Source organism: Lathyrus oleraceus, chromosome 7 (genome assembly GCF_024323335.1).
Source record: "Lathyrus oleraceus cultivar Zhongwan6 chromosome 7, CAAS_Psat_ZW6_1.0, whole genome shotgun sequence".
Lineage (NCBI taxonomy): Eukaryota > Viridiplantae > Streptophyta > Magnoliopsida > Fabales > Fabaceae > Lathyrus > Lathyrus oleraceus.
In genome coordinates this window covers 381,578,702-381,598,234 of record NC_066585.1, presented here as the reverse complement: position 1 = coordinate 381,598,234, position 19,533 = coordinate 381,578,702, and the positions used below count along the sequence as shown (strand labels likewise).

At 36.1% G+C, this 19,533-nt stretch overlaps 1 non-coding gene and 1 pseudogene across 1 annotated transcript; one reads left to right on the top strand and one right to left on the bottom strand.

Moving 5' to 3' along the window:
• The window catches only part of LOC127103939 (oligopeptide transporter 3-like), an 85,657-nt pseudogene that overhangs the window by 51,435 nt on the left and 14,689 nt on the right, over nucleotides 1-19,533 (top strand).
• On the bottom strand, nucleotides 10,330-10,436 carry LOC127109217 (small nucleolar RNA R71). Its single transcript, XR_007796554.1, has one exon. It is a non-coding gene; the product is annotated as a small nucleolar RNA R71 (small nucleolar RNA).

The following is a 19,533-nucleotide window of genomic DNA, read 5'->3' as shown; positions in this document are numbered from 1 at the left end:
TTATGTCATGTGGTGAATTTTATTAGACAATATATGACGTGTTTCAACCAATTTGTGTGTTAGAATTAAGTGTAATTATATTGATTGTGTTACAAATTTATTTAAATTAAAAAATATTTTTTATTTATAACACAACCCACGAACCCAACCCAATCCATCGAATAAATGAAAGGGTCTGTTCGAGTCGGTTTTGACAATTAAATTGCGGGTTAGACGACGAACCCAATCTATTAAAGTTTGAACGAGTTGGATAACGGATTAGGTCAAACCCTATCCAACCCAACCCGTGTACACCCCTAGTAACAACTGAATGCTAGAGATATTTTCCTGTCCAAGAATCACAAGTAGTGATGTAAGTCTATGCAGAGGTCCAACTTGATGAAATTGTCATGGGGATAAGAAGAACAGATGAGCTTGAAACACTTTTTGACCGACTATCGATTGAACATGATATTGTTGCGAAGGATTTAATGAAGATGCTACCAAGATTGGATAACTTTTTGCTACCAAGATTGTATCATTTTCTACTTGAGGAGGAGGAAATGGATCTTTGAGAGCTTTAGTAGCAACATCAATGACTTGTCATTGGACGATGGAGCGAGTGGCTTTTGGTGCCACCATGGTTGATAACTCTAAAGAAGGATTTGTTGAAAAGAAGTTGAAATTCAAGGAAAAAGATCAAGAAACATATATAAGGATTTCCAAGAGAGTAGATCTGGATAAGAGGATATGTAAACATGGAAGTATGTGAGTATCAAGCTTCAATTCTCACAGACGGGGCCAATGTTCCATTATGGAAAAAAATTGTGAAGGTGTGAAAAATACAAGAAATTGGGGGTTTGAATTGGGTTTTAAAAACAAAAATCTTTTTACCAACTTAAGAAAACCATACAAATTTTAAAAATAAAGAGATAAAAACACAAGTATTTTGTATCCTGGTTCGCTTGAAACTCTAAGCTACTCCAGTGTACCCACCAAGGTTATTTTGCCTTATACACAAGGACTTAATCCATTATAATCAACTGATTACAATAACCATAAAGAATAACCTTCTTTGTCTTCTCAAGGATCTAACTATACCCTAGTCTCCTTAAGGAATCACAAACAACAAGTTTGAATCAAAGGTTTTGTGTTTTACATGATGCTTCTACATAAGCATATTTTTACACAAAAGAAAAATAAAAACTTAAAGAAAAGTATGAACAAAGTCTAGATCTTTTTCACGTAGAAAACGGTCTTATGAAATTGTTGCAGTAGTTTTTCTTTAAGTCTCCAAGTCCTCTTTATATACCATGGAAAACCGTTGGAGGGCAAAATGGGGATACCAATAGAGTGGTTATCCACTGTTGGATGGTGAAAGGAGTGATGCATAATACAGTCCTTCGCCCATAATTTCAGTGACATGTGTGATGTAAAGTATTGTCCTTTTCCCATGATATCAGGTAATATAAGGAATATTTAATTTGTACCATGTACTATTTGATCACGTATCCATTTTAATCTTATCTTCAAATTCATTGGCTTCTGATGAAAGTTGATGAAGCATGAAGAGAAGAAACATACAAATGGATTCTAAAACTTCATAGTCTTCAGTCAGAACCTTGACAGCATCAGTAGTCTGGCTTGAGATCTTCAGTCAGAACCTTGATAACCTCAATGTCTAGCTTGAGAGCTTCAGAATCTTCAGCTAAGTAATAAAACTTCAGAAGCTTGGCATTCATGAGAAGCTTGATGATCAGAGTCACATCCAGAAGCAGAAACGGTTGAGACTGTTGATGCAACAACATTGCGTCTCTTCAGAAACTTCTCAAGAGTGAATCAGTATAGTAGCCGAAAGAACATTGCAACAACAACTTGATATCTTTCAGAACTTCTCATGATTAGCACAAAAGTGGAATTTTGAACACAATGTTCAGAAACTAATAACGTTGCACGTTATAAACTCAGAATCAAAACTGGTTGTTAAAGCTACACAAGAACAAACCATTAGGGTACCGGAATTGTTCTCACACAAATACAAAATTGTTATCATAAAAACTCAAGGTATAGATGCAAAACCAAATCTTGTTCTAACAAATTGTTCGATGAATATGAAGTAGTGCTTGCTACGGTGGACTCGAGACCCGATATGATAGATAGGGGGCTGATCTATAAAATTAACACTACAACGTTTAAGTCAATAAGAAAACTAAATGTGATGTTAGAGTTATTATGGATTTGAATACATATGAATGATGCATTACCCCTCCTATATAGTGGGAGCAGTTTGAAACAAAAAGCGTGGAGTGAAGCGTAAATCATAGTCAATGATATATTTGATTGGGACAATTAACAACTCTTATGAAAATGGAATTACATGCTTTAATAGGATTAGAGGTATACATGTTCTCTGCATATGTTGTTGTTTCACTTTTGGCCTTATGGTCGGGGTCTAAAACATGTTAGTATTGTAAGAGTATAATGTGTTGTTGTTTCACTTTTGGCCTTATGGTCGGGGTCTAAAACATGTTAGTATTGTAAGAGTATAAAAAATGAATGAATATGGATATCAAATGTCTTGACATTAGTTAAAAGTTAAAAGGATATTAGGGGAAAAAAGAATTTATATTAGATTTAGTATTAAAATTTTTAGAAAATAGAAAAGAGAAACATAGCATTAAGAAATGAGAAAGAGAGGAGGAGTTGTTTAGCAATTAGTATCATTTTCTCCAAAACAAGATCAAGTAATATAATTTATTCACTAAAGAGAAAATGGTTGGTTTGAAGTAGTAAATGTATCGTAACTAGTAAATGGGTTGGGGAAGAGGAATATTCGAAGGTTTGGTTATGTTGGGATGTATGTGTTCACTTGGCTAGGCTGGTTTATGGTTTTTGAATCGTTGTCTCTATAAAGAGTACGAAGATAAACGAGTCCCTGTTTAAATCATCTTCAACGTCATCTTTGCATTCTCTTGCAATCTTCTTCAGCTTGTCTTCTTCGAAATCATTCTCATCCTCTCCAAAGAGTCAGCAAATTAACCTAACCTAACCTAAATTTTCATTTTTAGTTTCTGGATTTCAATATTATCATGTATTATTTGATTTATAATTTATGTAGGGCAAGAGTGGTGAACTGGAAGATTGACTTATTCTGTTTGATTCTATTGTTGGTGTTTCTTCTGCCTTATTATCATTGTTACTTGATGCTTAAAAATAGTGGTTTCAGGATTGAAAGGGCTTCTTTTGGAGCTCTTTTGTTTTTGTTTGCTTATCTTTATGCTTTTTGTACATGGTAATCATATAAAGATACATCTTATAGAAGCACAAAGCTCCTCCTAAGATGTATAATCCTAAAAAGATAAAATCAAAATGAGAGTGCACTTTCCTGATTAATCTTTTTGAAGTACCAGAATGATCTTCCATCAGAATCTAGTTAGTCTTCTGAAGTTGCTTGAACTTATCCAGAGCATTGGTTGTCAAAATCAACATTCTGATGAACTTCACTTTGGAAGCTTGGTTGAACTCTTTTGAAGAAGCTTCAGAGCCTAGTTCTCTTTGAAATTCTCTTTATCTTTGAAAGAGCATTCAGAGCCTGGTTATGAATTCTTCTTAAAGAGCTCCAGAGCCTTATTATAATCCTTAGGACCCGGTTTAATCAATTCTGATTAACATGGAATTTACAATTTTTGAGAACTTGATGCCTGGTTCTGATTCCTGGTTGAAATCTTTTTCAAGCAACAAGGTTAAAGCTTCAGACTTAGAGAGTAGACCATTTCTTCAGAAACCGGTAAATTAAGTTCTGATCTGAAAAACTTCAAGAGCACCTGATGTTCTTGACTTTTCCCTTCAAGATAATTAACAAACTATTCTTCGAAGTAGTTGTTAGTAGAAACAATTAAAAAATGTTTGGGTTCTTATTCACGAATATAGGTATATCAAAATCAATTATGGTTCTCCCCTTTTGTCATCAATAAAAAAGACACAGACATAAATAAATAAAGCAAAGAAACAAACATGATTTCATTGAAAAGTGCCAAAAGGCAGAAAAAACACAATCATGTTACAAAGACACAAACACAAAACAATACTTAAACAAAAAAAACACAAAAGCACTTAAACAAAATAAAAACAAAAAAGTGCATAGACTATTTTGAAAACTAAGGTTTTTGTGGCGGAGGAGGTGGCAGAACAGTTGGATAGTCATCAGGTAGATTGAAGGGATCCACCAACGGATCAATATTATCCAAGAGGCAACTTGCCATGTAGTAAGCCAAAACTTCCGGGGGGATTGATCCTAGTGAAGATAGGATAGTTTTTCTGATGGGATACTACTACCGCATATTTATTCCTTAGGGGAATGCGTGTTCTTATCGGTGACTAACTGAGGAGAAGATTGAGGTTGAGCTTGTTGTTCTTTTTGATCAGCCATTGAAGAATGTTGAAGATGAAGAAGAACAATTGTAGAGAGGGTGTTTGAAGGTTTGAGAGATTGAAAGTGTGGGGGTAAAGGTGAGCATAGTGTGAAGCTATGAGTGAAGTGGGTTTATCTATCTTCAGTAAGGGGTTTTGTAAACATATTTGCCCATTGATGGTTTGTATCAACAAATTTTAAGTGAAAAATACCCTTTTGAACATAGTCACGTAAAAAGTGATGTTTAATTTCAATATGCTTAGCCCTAGAATGCAAGATATGATTCTTGGACAAACAAATAGCAGAAGTATTATCATAGATAATATGAATGTTACTCTCAAATATCTGATAATCTTTGAGATGACTCTTCATCCAAAGTATTTGAGTTTTGCATCCATAAGCTACGATATACTCAACTTCGGTTGGACCACGAGATCAGATTGTCTCCCAAAAATTGACAACTTTCAGAAGTACTTTTCCTTTCTATTATGTCTCCAGCATAGTCAGCATCACAATAGCCTACTAATTTGTATTCACTTGATTTTCTATAAAACAAACCAAGGTTAGTAGTACCTTTAAGATACCTAAAGATTCTCTTAATAACACTTAAGTGAGTTTCCCTAGGATCTGATTGGAAGCGAGCACATAAGCAGAAAATGAATAAAATATCAGGTCTAGAAGTGGTTAGATAAAGAAGAGAGCCTATCATACCTCTGAATAGCTTCTGATTTACCTTACTGCTTACCTCTTCTTTCTCCAGAATGCATGTAGGATGCATTTGAGTCTTCACTGGCTTACATTCTGACAAGTTAAACTTCTTTATAGGTTCCCTTGTATACTTGCTCTAATGAATGTATGTTCCTTCTAACCGTTGATCAATCTGAATTCCTAGAAAAAAAAACTTGAGTTCTCCCATCAGACTCATTTTAAATTCTGCCTGTATTCACTTAGCAAAATCCTTGCACAACGAAGCATTAGCAAAACCAAAAATAATATCATCAACATAAATTTGCACATCCAAAATATCATTCTTAAAGGTTTTGCAAAACAGAGTTATGTCGACTTTCCCTATGGTAAAATTATTTCCAAAAGAAAGTTACTTAGTCTATCATACCAAGCTCTGGGAGCTTGTTTCAGATCATATAATGACTTTTTTAGTTTAAAAACAAAATCTGGGTTTTGAGAACTTTCAAAACCAGGGGGTTAGTGCATATACACTTCATCATAAATGTACCAATTTAAGAATGCACTCTTAACATCCATCTGATAAAGAATGTTGTTATGATTGACTGCAAACGAAATTGAAAGACGAATAGACTCTAACCTGGCAACTGAAGCAAAGGTTTATGTATAGTTTATACCTTCTTATTGATTATAACCTTGTGCTACTAGTCGGGCCTTGTTTATGACGACTTCGCCCTTCTCATTGAGCTTGTTTCTGAAAACCCATCTAGTTCCAATGACATAAAAACCCTTTGGTTTATGAACAAGATCACAGACGTCATTCCTGGTGAATTGATTCTGTTCTTCTTGTATAGCTAGAATCCATTCATTATCTAGAAGAGATTCATCAATGGATGTGGGTTATATCAGAGATACCAAACCCATAAGAGTTTCTTCAGAAGGTTTGATTGAAGATCGAGTTATGACTGGTGCATCTTTATCTCCCCGAATCAATTCTTCATAATGATAAATTCTTGATCTACTCTTTTTCTGAGTTGCACCAACAATGTCTTCTTATTGAGTTGCTTCTGAGTCTTTTGCTTCAGTCTCCTTTGATTTACCTTTTGAGTCTTTATCTTCAACAATAATGTCTCAGTGAAGCTTCAGTCTCCTTTTGAGTCTCTAGCTTTCACTTTTCAGTGAAGCTTATCATTGAATCTAACATGAATTGATTCTTCAACAATTCATGTCTCAGTGTTAAATACTTTGTAGGCTTTTGAGCGTTCAAAATATCCTAACAATAAGCACTTTTGTGCCTTAGAATCAAACTTGCCAAGATTCTCTTTAGTGTTCAACATAAAACACTCACAACCAAAAGGATAAAAGTAAGAAATGTTAGGCTTTTTGTTGTTCCATAATTCATAGGGAGTCTTACCCAGAATAGGTCTAATAGAAATCCTATTTTCAATATAACACACTGTGTTAACTGCTTCTACCCAGAAAAGCTTGGCCATATCAGTCTCTTAGATCATGGTGCGGGCCATTTCTTGCAAAGTCCTATTCTTCCTTTCTATAACCCTATTTTGTTGTGGAGTTCTAGGGCATGAGAAATCATAGGAAATTCCATTTGCATCAAAAATATTTTCAAAATGTTTATTTTCAAATTCTCCACCGTGATCACTTATGACTATGACTATTTTACAATCCATCTCTATTTGCACTTGTGAGCAGAAATTAGAGAACACAAAATATGACTCATCCCTGTGTTTCAAGAACTTTACCCATGTCCAAAGACTATAGTCATCAAAGAGGACCAATCCATACTTATTACCATTGATATAGGTAGTTTTCACTGGCCCAAACAAATCAATGTGCATAAGTTCTAATGGTCTAGAGGTAAAAACAATAGTTTTTGCTTTGAAAGATGTTTTTAGAAAACTTGCATTTGTAACATGCTTCACAAAGAGCATCTAAATCGAACTTCAGGTTGGGTAAGCCTCTGAATAATCCAAGCTTATTTAACTAATAAATCCTTCTCATGCTAACATGGCCCAAACGCCTATGCCATACCTATTTCTCCTCATTAACAGACATTAAACATTTTACATTTTGCTCAAGATCAGAAAGTCTGATTTTATAAATATTGTTCTTTCTCTTTCCGTTAAAAAGGACCGTACCATTTTTTTTACTAACAGCCTTACATGAATTTTGATTAAAAATAATATCATAACCATTGTCACTAAGTTGACTAATAGGCAATAAGTTATGCATCAAACCATTGACCAGAAGAACATTAGTAATGAAAGGAAGTTTACCGTTACCAATAGTTCTGGAGCCAATGATCTTCCCTTTATGGTTTCCTCCAAAACCAATGAAGACTCCAGGCTTAAGTTCCAAATATTCGAACATAGAACTTCTACTCGTCATATGTCGTAAGCATCCACTGTCCAGGTACCATGACTAGTGTTTCAACTCTGTTAAGGATGTCTGCAACATAGATGATCTTATCCTTAGGTACCCATTTTCTAGGTTATCTCTTGTTAGTTTTCCCCAGAGTTTCTCACACCCTTGGGTCTTTGTGCAATAGGATAATCAAGTGAAATTTGTGCATGATACTTAGGTTTCAGAACTGAGTTCTTATCCTTTGTAAGTTTCTATATCTGTGCAGAAAAATCAAGCTCAGTTTATGTACAACCTAAACCTTTCTTTCCATTTCTGCTAACTGCATAGATCAAGGAAGCCATTTTGCTTCTATCTATGCTCTTGGCCAAAAATTACTAGAATGCTCTGTCATATCTAATGATGTAATCAGTACCAGAAGCTTTTGAGATTATTTCTTCCTCTAGTTTTGAAATTTTACTTTTCAAATCAGAGTTGTTACTTGATGACATTGGATTTCATCGTATTTTCGACTCCGATTTCGCATGCATTTTAGTGGTTTTATTGTTATTTTGTTATGTCATTACTATGTTTCTCTTTGTTTTCAGGTTTTCAGTCTAATCAGAGCCCCAATCGAGAAAAGGAGTAAAAATAAGCTAAAAAGACTAAAATTCAGCATTTTGCACTTGTGGCTCCCACTGTGGCTGGCGCCATGGGTCCAACCATGACGTGTCACAACTCAACTTCCCTCAACTGCCACGTCTCCCACTACCTCCACTTGGGCGCCATAATTTGCCCTTATGGCGGGCGCCATGGGGTTGTGGCGGGCGCCACAAGAAGAGAACTTTTCCCTCCCAATTTCTAACTGAAGGGCATCCTTGTCATTTCCATTATTTTCCTTGCCTATAAATACAGACTCGTTTTCATTTATTTAATCATCCAAACTTAGAGAAAACTTAGTTTCACGTAGGCATATACTCAGTATTTTAAAAGTGGTAATCGCTTCGCATTGGGGTGTTGCCACAATTGTGTAATCAAGTTTGTGATCGAGTCTGTAATCGAGTTTGGAGCACTTTGGAAGGAAGTTAATCCTGCCGCCATTTTCATTTCCATTTCGCATTTTATTCAATCCTCCGATTGGAGCAGGTTTTTATTGCTTTACCTTTATCTATTTTACTTTCCCGCATTGTCTTTACTTTTATTTATTTCTCGCACTCGCACTACCTTTATTTATTTCTCGCACTCACACTACCTTTATTTATTTCTCGCACTCGCACTACATTTATTTATTTCTCGCACTCGCACTACTTTTATTTATTTCTCGCACTCGCACTACTTTTATTTATTTCTCGCACTCGCACTACTTTTATTTATTTCTCGCACTCGCACTACTTTTATTTATTTCTCGCACTCGCACTACTTTTATTTATTTCTCGCACTCGCACTACTTTTATTTATTTTCCGCACTCGCACTATTTTTATTTACTTTCCGCACTCGCACTACTTTCATTTAAATTAAAATGCACCTTTACTTAACCATGTCTAACTAAATCTATAAAGGTTAGAATGTAAGGATCGTAATTGAACCGATAATCCGTACAATTGTTCGTAGAAACACTTAAGGGCTATTTTGACTTTCAACCTAAGTTTTCCCGCACTTAATTTCCGTTGAGTAAGATCGAAAGCCGTCCAACGTCTTTTTAAACTTAGTTGTTTTTAACTATTTCAAAAATAGCAAAAGCGCTTTGTTTAGTTCATTAGGAGTTTTTAACTTAAGAAGAAAAGTGATTTTAAAATTATTTTCGGACGCGTTTATAAGTTTAGAGTCTGGTTCGTGAGAACCTCTTTTGGTTAAGAAATCCAGGTTAAAATACTTTTCAACTTAGTCATGATACTATATTTCTTAAAAATAAGTTTACTACTCTAACGCAATGCGCGCCTTTTTATAAGTGACAATAAGAGGGTTTAATTAGGGAGTACAACTCGGTTCTGAATACGCGAAAGCGACAGTTCCCGTTAAATTGGTTCTTTTCAAAGTAGGAAACACTGTCCATAAGTAATTCTATTAGCTAGTACTTGGATTATTAATTGATTATGTGAATTACATTCGAGCCTGTCTTTATTAATTGAATTTAATTTAATAATTTACTCTTCACTGCACACTCTAAAAACCCCTATTTTGATTACCTTAGATAAACACCGTAACAATAGATAACGATAGATTGACACTTGGTCTCTGTGGATTCGACAATCTTTTATATTACTTTGACGCGTTCGTATACTTGGGAAAAGCACGCATCAAGTTTTTGGCGCCGTTGCCGGGGACCAATTTCGTCAAATTTCGTACCCTGCTGTTATATCGTTTAGACTTAGGTTATTACCCGCCGGTCAATGCGAAGAACTCGCAGCACCGGAAGCTTAGTATACCCTCTGGCGGAACCTGAACGTTACGCTCGCGCACGTTTATTCTTCCATAGATTTAGGAGAGCTATGGCCAAAGATCAAAACCAAAGAAGAACCTAGTTCTAGTATAGTAAACCCAACCATCCTAGCTAATAATTTCGAACGAAGAACCTAGTTCTAGTATAGTAAACCCAACCATCCTAGCTAATAATTTCGAACTTAAACCCTCCCTATTGCAACTAGTGCAACAGAGACAATTCGGAGGTCTCGCTACCGAGAACCCAAACCAACATTTAAAAATCTTTCTCCAATTAGCAAACACTTTTAAAACCAATGGAGCTTCTCCGGAGGCAATCCGTTTAAGATTATTCCCTTTTTCCCTCAGAGATAAAGCCCTATCATGGTTAGAATCCCTTCCACCCAATTCCATTACGACTTGGGATAACCTTAGAAGAGTATTCCTTGCTAGATACTTTCCCCCAAGTAAGACTGTCGTTCTTCGAAACCATATAACTAGATTTACCCAGAACCAAGGAGAATCGTTGTTCGAAGCTTGGGAGAGATATAAAGAGCTGTTAAGAGCCTGCCCATATCATGGTTTAGAAAATTGGTTAATCATTCAGACTTTCTATAATGGACTTCACTATAACACTAAGATGACCATCGACGCTGCCGCAGGCGGTGCGCTAATGAACAAACCTTATTCTGAAGCCAGTGCCCTCATCGAAGATATGGCTCAAAACCATCAATCATGGGGAGTCGAACGAGCGACAGTTGAGAAGAAGGAAGCCCAAGGAGGAGTACATGAACTAAGCTCTATAGACATGATGCAAGCCAAAATGGACGCATTAGCCCTTAAGGTCGAGCATATGTGCATAAACCTGAATACTGCAACTGGAGTTTCGTCGGATTGTGAGATATATGGAACCAAAGGACACCAATCTGCAGAATGCAGTCTATTAAATGAAACCCACTCTGAGCAAGTGAACTACACCCAAGGGAACCCATACTCGAGTACCTATAACCCTGGATGGAGGAATCATCCGAACTTCTCCTATAAGAACAATAACCCTTTCCAAAATAATGCACCTCCGAGACAAACAGGTTATCAAGCCCCAAGATCGAATCAACCTATGCAACCTGTACCATCAAAGCCGAGCCTTGAGAAAATTATGGAAAATTTTATCACTGCTCAAACCCGACAAAATATAGAGTTCATGAACCAAAACATTCATGTTAACGAACTGATTACCCAGTTAGGAACCAAGGTTGACCAAATAGTTACTCATACCAAGATGCTTGAAACCCAGATCTCTCAGGTAGCTTTAAACCAAGCCCTTCAGACCACACCTGGAGGACAGTTCCCTGGACAACCTTAACAGAATCCGCAAGGGCAAGCCAATGCCATTACCCTACGAAGTGGGAAAGCTTATGATGAGCCACCAAACCCAAGATTGAGTGAACCCAAAACTTCTAAGGAATATACCGAACCCACGGGCAAAGTAAAGGAACAGGAGGAATCTGAAAAACAGGAAAGTCAAGAAAAACGAGAAAAACCTAAAGATAAAACGTACGTACCACCCCCGCCATATAAACCACCTATACCATATCCGTAAAGACTCAAAAAAACCTAGATCAATAACCAGTATCAGAAATTTATTAAAGTTATAGAAAAACTTCATGTAGAAATCCCTTTCACAGAAGCCATCACCCAAATACCTTCTTATGCAAAGTTTCTCAAAGACATCCTTACCAACAAACGTAGACTCGACGATCCGAAACCCTTGGAATGCAATTCTATTTCCGAGAATAAGTTATCCAAAAAGGATAAAGATCCTGGAAGTTTCTCCATTCCTTGTCTTTTGGGTAGTCATGTCATCGAAAAATCTTTTCTAGACTTGGGAGCTAGTGTGAGCTTAATGCCTTTAGCAGTGTGTGAGAGGTTAAACTTAGGAGAATTACAGCCTACTAAGATGTCACTTCAGTTAGCCGATAGATCTGTTAAGTATCTGATAGGCATTTTAGAAGATGTCCCTGTTAGGATAGGTCAGTTATTTATCCCTACTGATTTTGTTGTCATGGACATCAAAGAGGATAATGATATACCAATCCTTCTAGGTAGACCATTCTTATCAACTGCAGGAGCCATAATAGATGTCAAGAGAGGAAAGTTGACCTTTGAGGTAGGTGATGAGAAAATAGAATTTATACTTTCGAAATTTCTTATGGCACCTGTGATGGGAGACGCATGTTATGCCATAGATATCATTGATGAATGTGTTAGGGAATTAGAACAAGAAGAAATCATAAAAACAATTAAGTTGCCATCAACCCTCATACTGGAAGATGATGACTTTAGGAAACCCTACATCGATGATAACCTTTACGAATGTTTATCCCTTACCCTAGATCCTATTCCATGCCCTAAGAAACCAACCTTAGAGCTTAAGGAACTGCCTAAGAACCTGAGATATGAGTTCCTCGATGAAGAGATGAATCGTCCAGTTATAGTCAGTGCTACCTTGAGCCAAGAGGAAACAAACCTACTTTTAGATGTTTTACGAAGATATCCCTCAGCCTTAGGATATAATATCTCTGACCTGAAAGGTATAAGCCCATCCGTATGCATGCATTGGATTTCGCTCGAAGAAGATTCAAAACCCTTCAGAGAACATCAGAGAAGAATAAACCCTATAATGAGTGATGTTTTTAAAAAAGAAGTTCTTAAGTTACTTGAGGCAGGTATAATCTATCAGATCTCGGATAGTAAGTGGGTGAGCCCTGTGCATGTAGTACCTAAAAAGGGAGGCATCACAGTCGTGCAAAACGATAAAGGCGAACATGTAGCAAAACGGATGGAAGGAGGATAGCGGATGTGCATAGACTATAGAAATTTAAATAAAGCAACCAGGAAGGATCATTTCCCTTTACCATTTATAGACCAGATGTTGGAGCGTCTAGCCAGACACTCTTACTTCTGCTATCTAGATGGATACTATGGATTCTTCCAAATACCTATCCACTCCGAAGATCAAGAAAAAACTACCTTTACATGCCCTTATGGAACTTTTGCCTACAAACGAATGCCATTCGACCTCTGTAACGCCCCAGCCACTTTCCAACGCTGCATGATGTCAATCTTTACAGATTACCTAGATGGTATCATGGAAGTATTTATGGATGATTTCTCGGTTTGCGGATTTGATTTCCACAATTGTCTTGCTAACCTTGAGAAAATCCTGGAGAGATGCGTGGAGGTGAACCTCGTGCTAAATTGGGAAAAATGTCATTTCATGGTGACCGAAGGAATTGTTTTAGGACATATAGTTTCCGAAAAAGGTATAGAGGTAGATAGAGCTAAGATAGACGTTATAGAGAATCTAAAACCACCCAAAACTATCAGAGAAATCTGAAATTTTCTTGGACATGCTGGATTCTACCGGCGTTTTATCAAGGACTTCTCCAAAATAACTAAACCTTTAACTGGCCTTTTAATGAAAGATGTTGAATTCATTTTCGATGGAAAATGTAATGAAGCATTTAATATTTTAAAGCAAGCATTAATATCAGCACCTATTCTGAAACCCCTGATTGGTCAGAACCTTTTGAGATAATGTGCGACACTAGCGATTATACCGTTGGAGCCGTTCTAGGACAAAGGAAAGATAAAAAAATTACATGCAATTTATTATGCCAGTAGAACCCTAGACGCTGCCTAACTTAACTACGCAACAACTGAAAAGGAATTACTCGTTGTAGTTTTCGCTATAGACAAATTTAGATCTTATCTAGTAGGAACAAAAATTATAGTTTACACTGATCATGCTGCCATTCGTTACCTATTAAGTAAAAAAGATGCCAAGTGTAACACCCTTTTTTATACCCCAAAATACTTAACATATAATCAGAGTGAATAAGCACGCATATAAACAAAAGGGCGTCACATCGACGTTTTCAAAAACTAAAAGCTTTCAAAAACCAACATCATTCATCATCAATATACAATACACCTGGTCATTTAAAATAACACATTCCAAATATCATGAATCATCAAGAATATGTGTTCGCAAGTGAAAATAATGAATACTCATGTATTTCATAAAATGATTCATGTCCCATACCATGATCATCTCTCAATAATCTCCTCAAGATAAAATAAAACCATATCCAGAATATTTGGCACTATGGCGTCTCAAACAGCAAATTGCAAATAAACATGTTCACAAGTAAAAACATAATACATATCCAAATAAGACATGAGTTCAATATTACTAATCTACCCAGTGTTACATGACCAGAGCATTGACTCACTACCTAGTCTCCAAACCAAAACAGGGAAGCTCTACGGCTAAATCTCGAGTGAGCTACTAAACGTCAGAACCTGCATGTCGCCAAACGAGGGCAACATTAAAATAGAAGGGTGAGAAATCGAATCATTATGAAGAAAGTATAATAAAGCACAATGATCCCAAATATACACATAACTATAATTATCACATAATCACATATTTTACCAAGTTATGTATCCAAACATCATCAAATTCAATTACCATATCTCATACACACATAACAATCACATCAATGCATATATTCAATTATCACATAACTCTAATGTGACTCAATGCAAGACATGTGACTCTATGCATGTGGTACCGCAATGTGAACCCAACGTTTCACCGATTTCCGATTCAATATCTAGAATCCAAGCCACACTTCCGATCCAGACAAGATCAAAGCCACTACGCCTATTTCCAATTAAGGATCAACGTCTTCTACGCCTATTTCCATTCAAGGATCAACGTCTATTAACATGTGAACCCACAGTTTCACCGCTTCCACCATAAAGCCGACCATGCCATGAATGAATGTACAAATGCCAATAATATATGCTATTAAGATCATCTCTACCATCTTAACATTCCACATATCACCATAATTCAACTCTATGAATTATCCACCAATTGTACGTATACACATTCATAACAAATATACTATTCATATATATAGGCTAATTATCAAATACGCATGGGCAGATTTTGGGGTAACCGGTTAACCCGAAACAAAATTCAATTTCTGGGCAGATTTTGTTAGCATGTAACCGGTTAACACTTTCATAGTAACCGGTTACACAGTTTAAAATTTGGATTTTTCTTAACGTTACAATTAATGTAATAAAATTTAATAAACTAAGTGGCATGGAGAAATGGTGCTATATAGTATATAGTGAGAAAAGAAAAACAAGTATTCTCAATCTATTCCTCAATTTCACCCATATATCAATTCCAAACACAATTAATCATCACAAATCAAAGATTACTCATCAAAACCTAACAATTTCAAAAACCATAAAAACTAGGGATTTCAACCTAAACGTATTTCTACCCATTGACCCAATTATACTAACCCATAATAATAAGGATTCTCCCCCTTACCTCTTCAATTTTCTAGAAATCCTAGCTTCTCCCTTGTTCTTCCCCTCTTCTCCTTACTTTTTCCTTTTTTCTTTCTCTGTTGCCGTGAAATGACGAAGTGAGTGCTACTTCTCACTCTCCTCACCTCTTACTATCCTAGTATTATATTTGGGCTTAAGAAATGATACCTCTAATTTAATTATTAGGCCCAATAAGACATAGTATTATAATATCTCTATTTAGTTCAAATAAATTAAACCAACACAATATACACACCAAGTCAATTAATTCAATTATTCATTATATCTCATATCAACTAAATAATTGATTAACACACCAAGTTAATTAATATAATCAATTATTATATTATCTAACAACCAATTAATTAATTAACACCCCAAATAAATAAAATAAAATAGTATAATAATATAAGAAATAAATACTAAAATTGGGTTGTTACAACTCTCCCCCACTTAAAAGATTTTCGGCCTCGAAAATTACCTCAAACGAACAACTCCGGATACGATTCCTTCATCTCATCCTCGAGTTCCCAAGTGATATTGCCATTGGCGGCTCCGCCCCATATCACTTTCACCAAAGCAATCTCCTTACCACAAAGCTTCTTCACTTCTCGATCTTCAATTCGCATAGGTGATGTATCAACCGTCAAATTGTCCCTCACTTGAACATCATCTAATGGAACAACATGCGATGGATCCGCAATGTACCTCCTCAATTGAGACACATGGAACGCATCATGAAGATTAGAAAGAGACGGTGGCAATGCAATCCGATATGCCACTTCACCTACCCTCTCGGAAATCTGATAAGGACCAATGAAATGCGGCGTCAACTTACGCGACTTCAAAGCTCTACCAACACCCGTTATTGGCGTAACCCGAAGAAACACATGCTCATCTTTCTAAAATCCGCAACATCCGGAACACAAACTCGACCACGACATCTCATGATACCATTCTCATCAATCCGAAAGTCACCACCTTTGCCTTGATTAATCAATGTCATAACATCGACTAATTTCAAATCTGACTTCTGGCCTTCTCTAATCTCGTCAAGAATGCCACACGTAAGCTTCAACATACCAAGCTTAACACACGAAGACGTTGTAACACCCCTTTTTCTACCCCAAAATACTTAACATATAATCAGAGTAAATAAGTACCCATATAAACGAAAGGGCGTCACATCGACGTTTTCAAAAACTAAAAGCTTTCAAAAACCAACATCATTCATCATCAATATACAATACACCTGGTAATTTAAAATAACACATTTCACTTATCAGGAATATTCAAGAATATGTGTTCGCAGCTGGAAATTAATGAATATCCATGTATTTCATAAAATGATTCATGTCCCATACCATGATCATCTCTCAATAATCTCTTCAAGATAAACTACAACCATATCCATAATATATGGCACTATGGCCTCTCAAACAGCAAATTTCAAATAAACACGTTCACAGGTAATCACGTAATACCTGTCCAAATAAGACATAAGTTCAATACTACTAATCTACCCCGTGTTACATGACCAGATCATTGACTCATTACCTAGTCTCTAAAACAAAACACGGAAGCTCTCCAGCTAATCTCGAGTGAGCTACCGTCTACTTACTTCAGCAATACTACTCTGGAGTATCTGCACGATGCCATGTAAAGCAACATTCAAACAGAAGGGTGAGAATTCAAATCATTATGAAGAAGTATAATAAGGCACAATGATTAAATCAACAATTAACGGAATTCATCACACCTTGTATAACCATGTAAATAATACTAACCAATATTTATTTCACAGGTTTCAAGCATACGTCAAAACTCAAGGAGTATAATATTCAAATCCAATATTATATTCCCAAAAATACACATAACTACTATTATCACATAATCACATACTTTGCCAAGTTATGTATCCAAACATCATCAAATTCAATTACCATATCTCATACACACATCACAATCACAATAATGCATACACTCAATTATCACATAACTCTAATGTGACTCAATGCAAGACATGTGACTCTATGCATGTGGTACCGCAATGTGAACCCAACGTTTCACCGCTTTCCGATTCAATAACTAGAATCCAAGCCACGCTTCCGATCCGGACAAGATCAAAGCCACTACGTCTATTTCCAATTAAGGATCAATGTTTGCTACGCCTATTTCCAATTAAGGATCAACGTCTATGTGAACCCACAGTTTCACCGCTTTCCGATTCAATATCTAGAATCCAAGCCACTACGTCTATTTCCAATCAAGGATCAACGTCTGCTACGCCTATTTCCAATTAAGGATCAACGTCTATTACCATGTGAACCCACAGTTTCACCACTTCCACCATGAAGTCGACCATGCCATGAATGAATGTACAAATACCAACGCATATGCAATTAAGATCATCTCTACCATCTTAACATTCCACATATACACATTCATAACAATATATCATTCACAAATATAGGCTAATTATCAAATACGCACACTTAGATTTCATCTCAAATGAATACAACTTTTAAAATCTCAATTTTTCATTTTTCAAAGCAAGTAACCGGTTAACGCTCGGTGGGTAACCGGTTAACACAAAACAGAATCAATTTCCTGCGCAGATTTTCAAGCAAGTAACCGGTTAACGCTCGGTGGGTAACCGGTTAACACAAAAACAGAATCAACTTCCTGCACAGATTTTCAAGTAAGTAACCGGTTAACGCTCGGTGGGTAACCGATTAACGTAAAACAGAATCAGAATCTTCTGCGTTTTTCATTGTTTGAGGACTTTCGGACCTCCGATTTCGATTCCCTAAAAAGCTAAACGTTCAGAAAATTATAACTCATACAATACTCTAAGTATATAACGTTAATTTGCAGTTTTAACACAATTAAATCACCACAATTCAAGAATACTCATCAAAACCTAACAATCTCAAACAACCATACAAAATTAGGGATTTTAACCTAAACATACTTCTACCCATTGAACCAATCATACTAACCCATAATAATAAGGATTCTCCCCCTTACCTCTTAAATTTTATGGAAACCCTAGCTTCTCTCTTGTTCTTCCCCTCTTCCCCTTACTTTTCCTCTTTTCTTTCTCTATTGTCGTCAAATGATCAAATGAATCCTACTCCTCACTCTCCTCACCTCTTATATACTAGTATTATATTTGGGCTTAAGCATGATACCTCTAATTTAATTAATAGGCCCAATAAGACCTAATATTTAAATATCTCTAATTAGTTCAAAATAAATTAAACCAAAACAATATACACACCAAGTTAATTAATTCAATTATTCATTATATCTCATATCAACTAAATAATTAATTAACACACCAAATTAATTAATATAATCGATTATTATACTACCTAACAACAAATTAATTAATTAACACTCCAAATAAAAAAAATAAAATATAGTAATAATAATATAAGAAATAATTACTAAAATTTGGTTGTTACAACTCTCCCCCTCTTAAAAGATTTTCGGCCTCGAAAATTTACCACAAACGAACAACTCCGGATACGATTCCTTCATCTTATCCTCGAGTTCCCAAGTAATATTGTCATTGGCGACTCCGCCCCATATCACTTTCACCAAAGCAATCTCCTTACCACGAAGCTTCTTCACTTCTCGATCTTCAATTCGCATAGGTGATGTATCAACCGTCAAATTATCCCGCACTTGAACATCATCTAATGGAACAACATGCGATGGATCCGCAATGTACCTCCTCAATTGAGACACATGGAACACATCATGAAGATTAGAAAGTGATGGTGGTAATGCAATCCAATATGCCACTTCACCTATCCTCTCGGAAATCTGATAAGGACCAATGAAACGCGGCGTCAACTTACGTGACTTCAAAGCTCTACCAACACCGTTATTGGCGTAACTCGAAGAAACACATGCTCATCTTTCTCAAACTCAAGAGCTTTCCTCCTCTTATCATGATAAGTCTTTTGACGACTCTGAGAAGCCTTCATCTTCTCTTGAATCATCTTAATCTTATCCGTAGTCTCTTGAATCAACTCGGGTCCAACCACAACACTCTCTCCCGATTCGTACCAACATAAAGGAGTTCTACACCTTCTACCATAAAGAGCCTCAAAAGGTGCCATTCCAATACTCGAATGGAAACTGTTGTTATACGTAAACTCGATCAAAGGCAAGAAACTATCCCAATTTCCTCCTTGTTCCAAAACACAAGACCTCAAAAGATCTTCAAGTGACTGAATAGTCCTCTCCGTTTGAC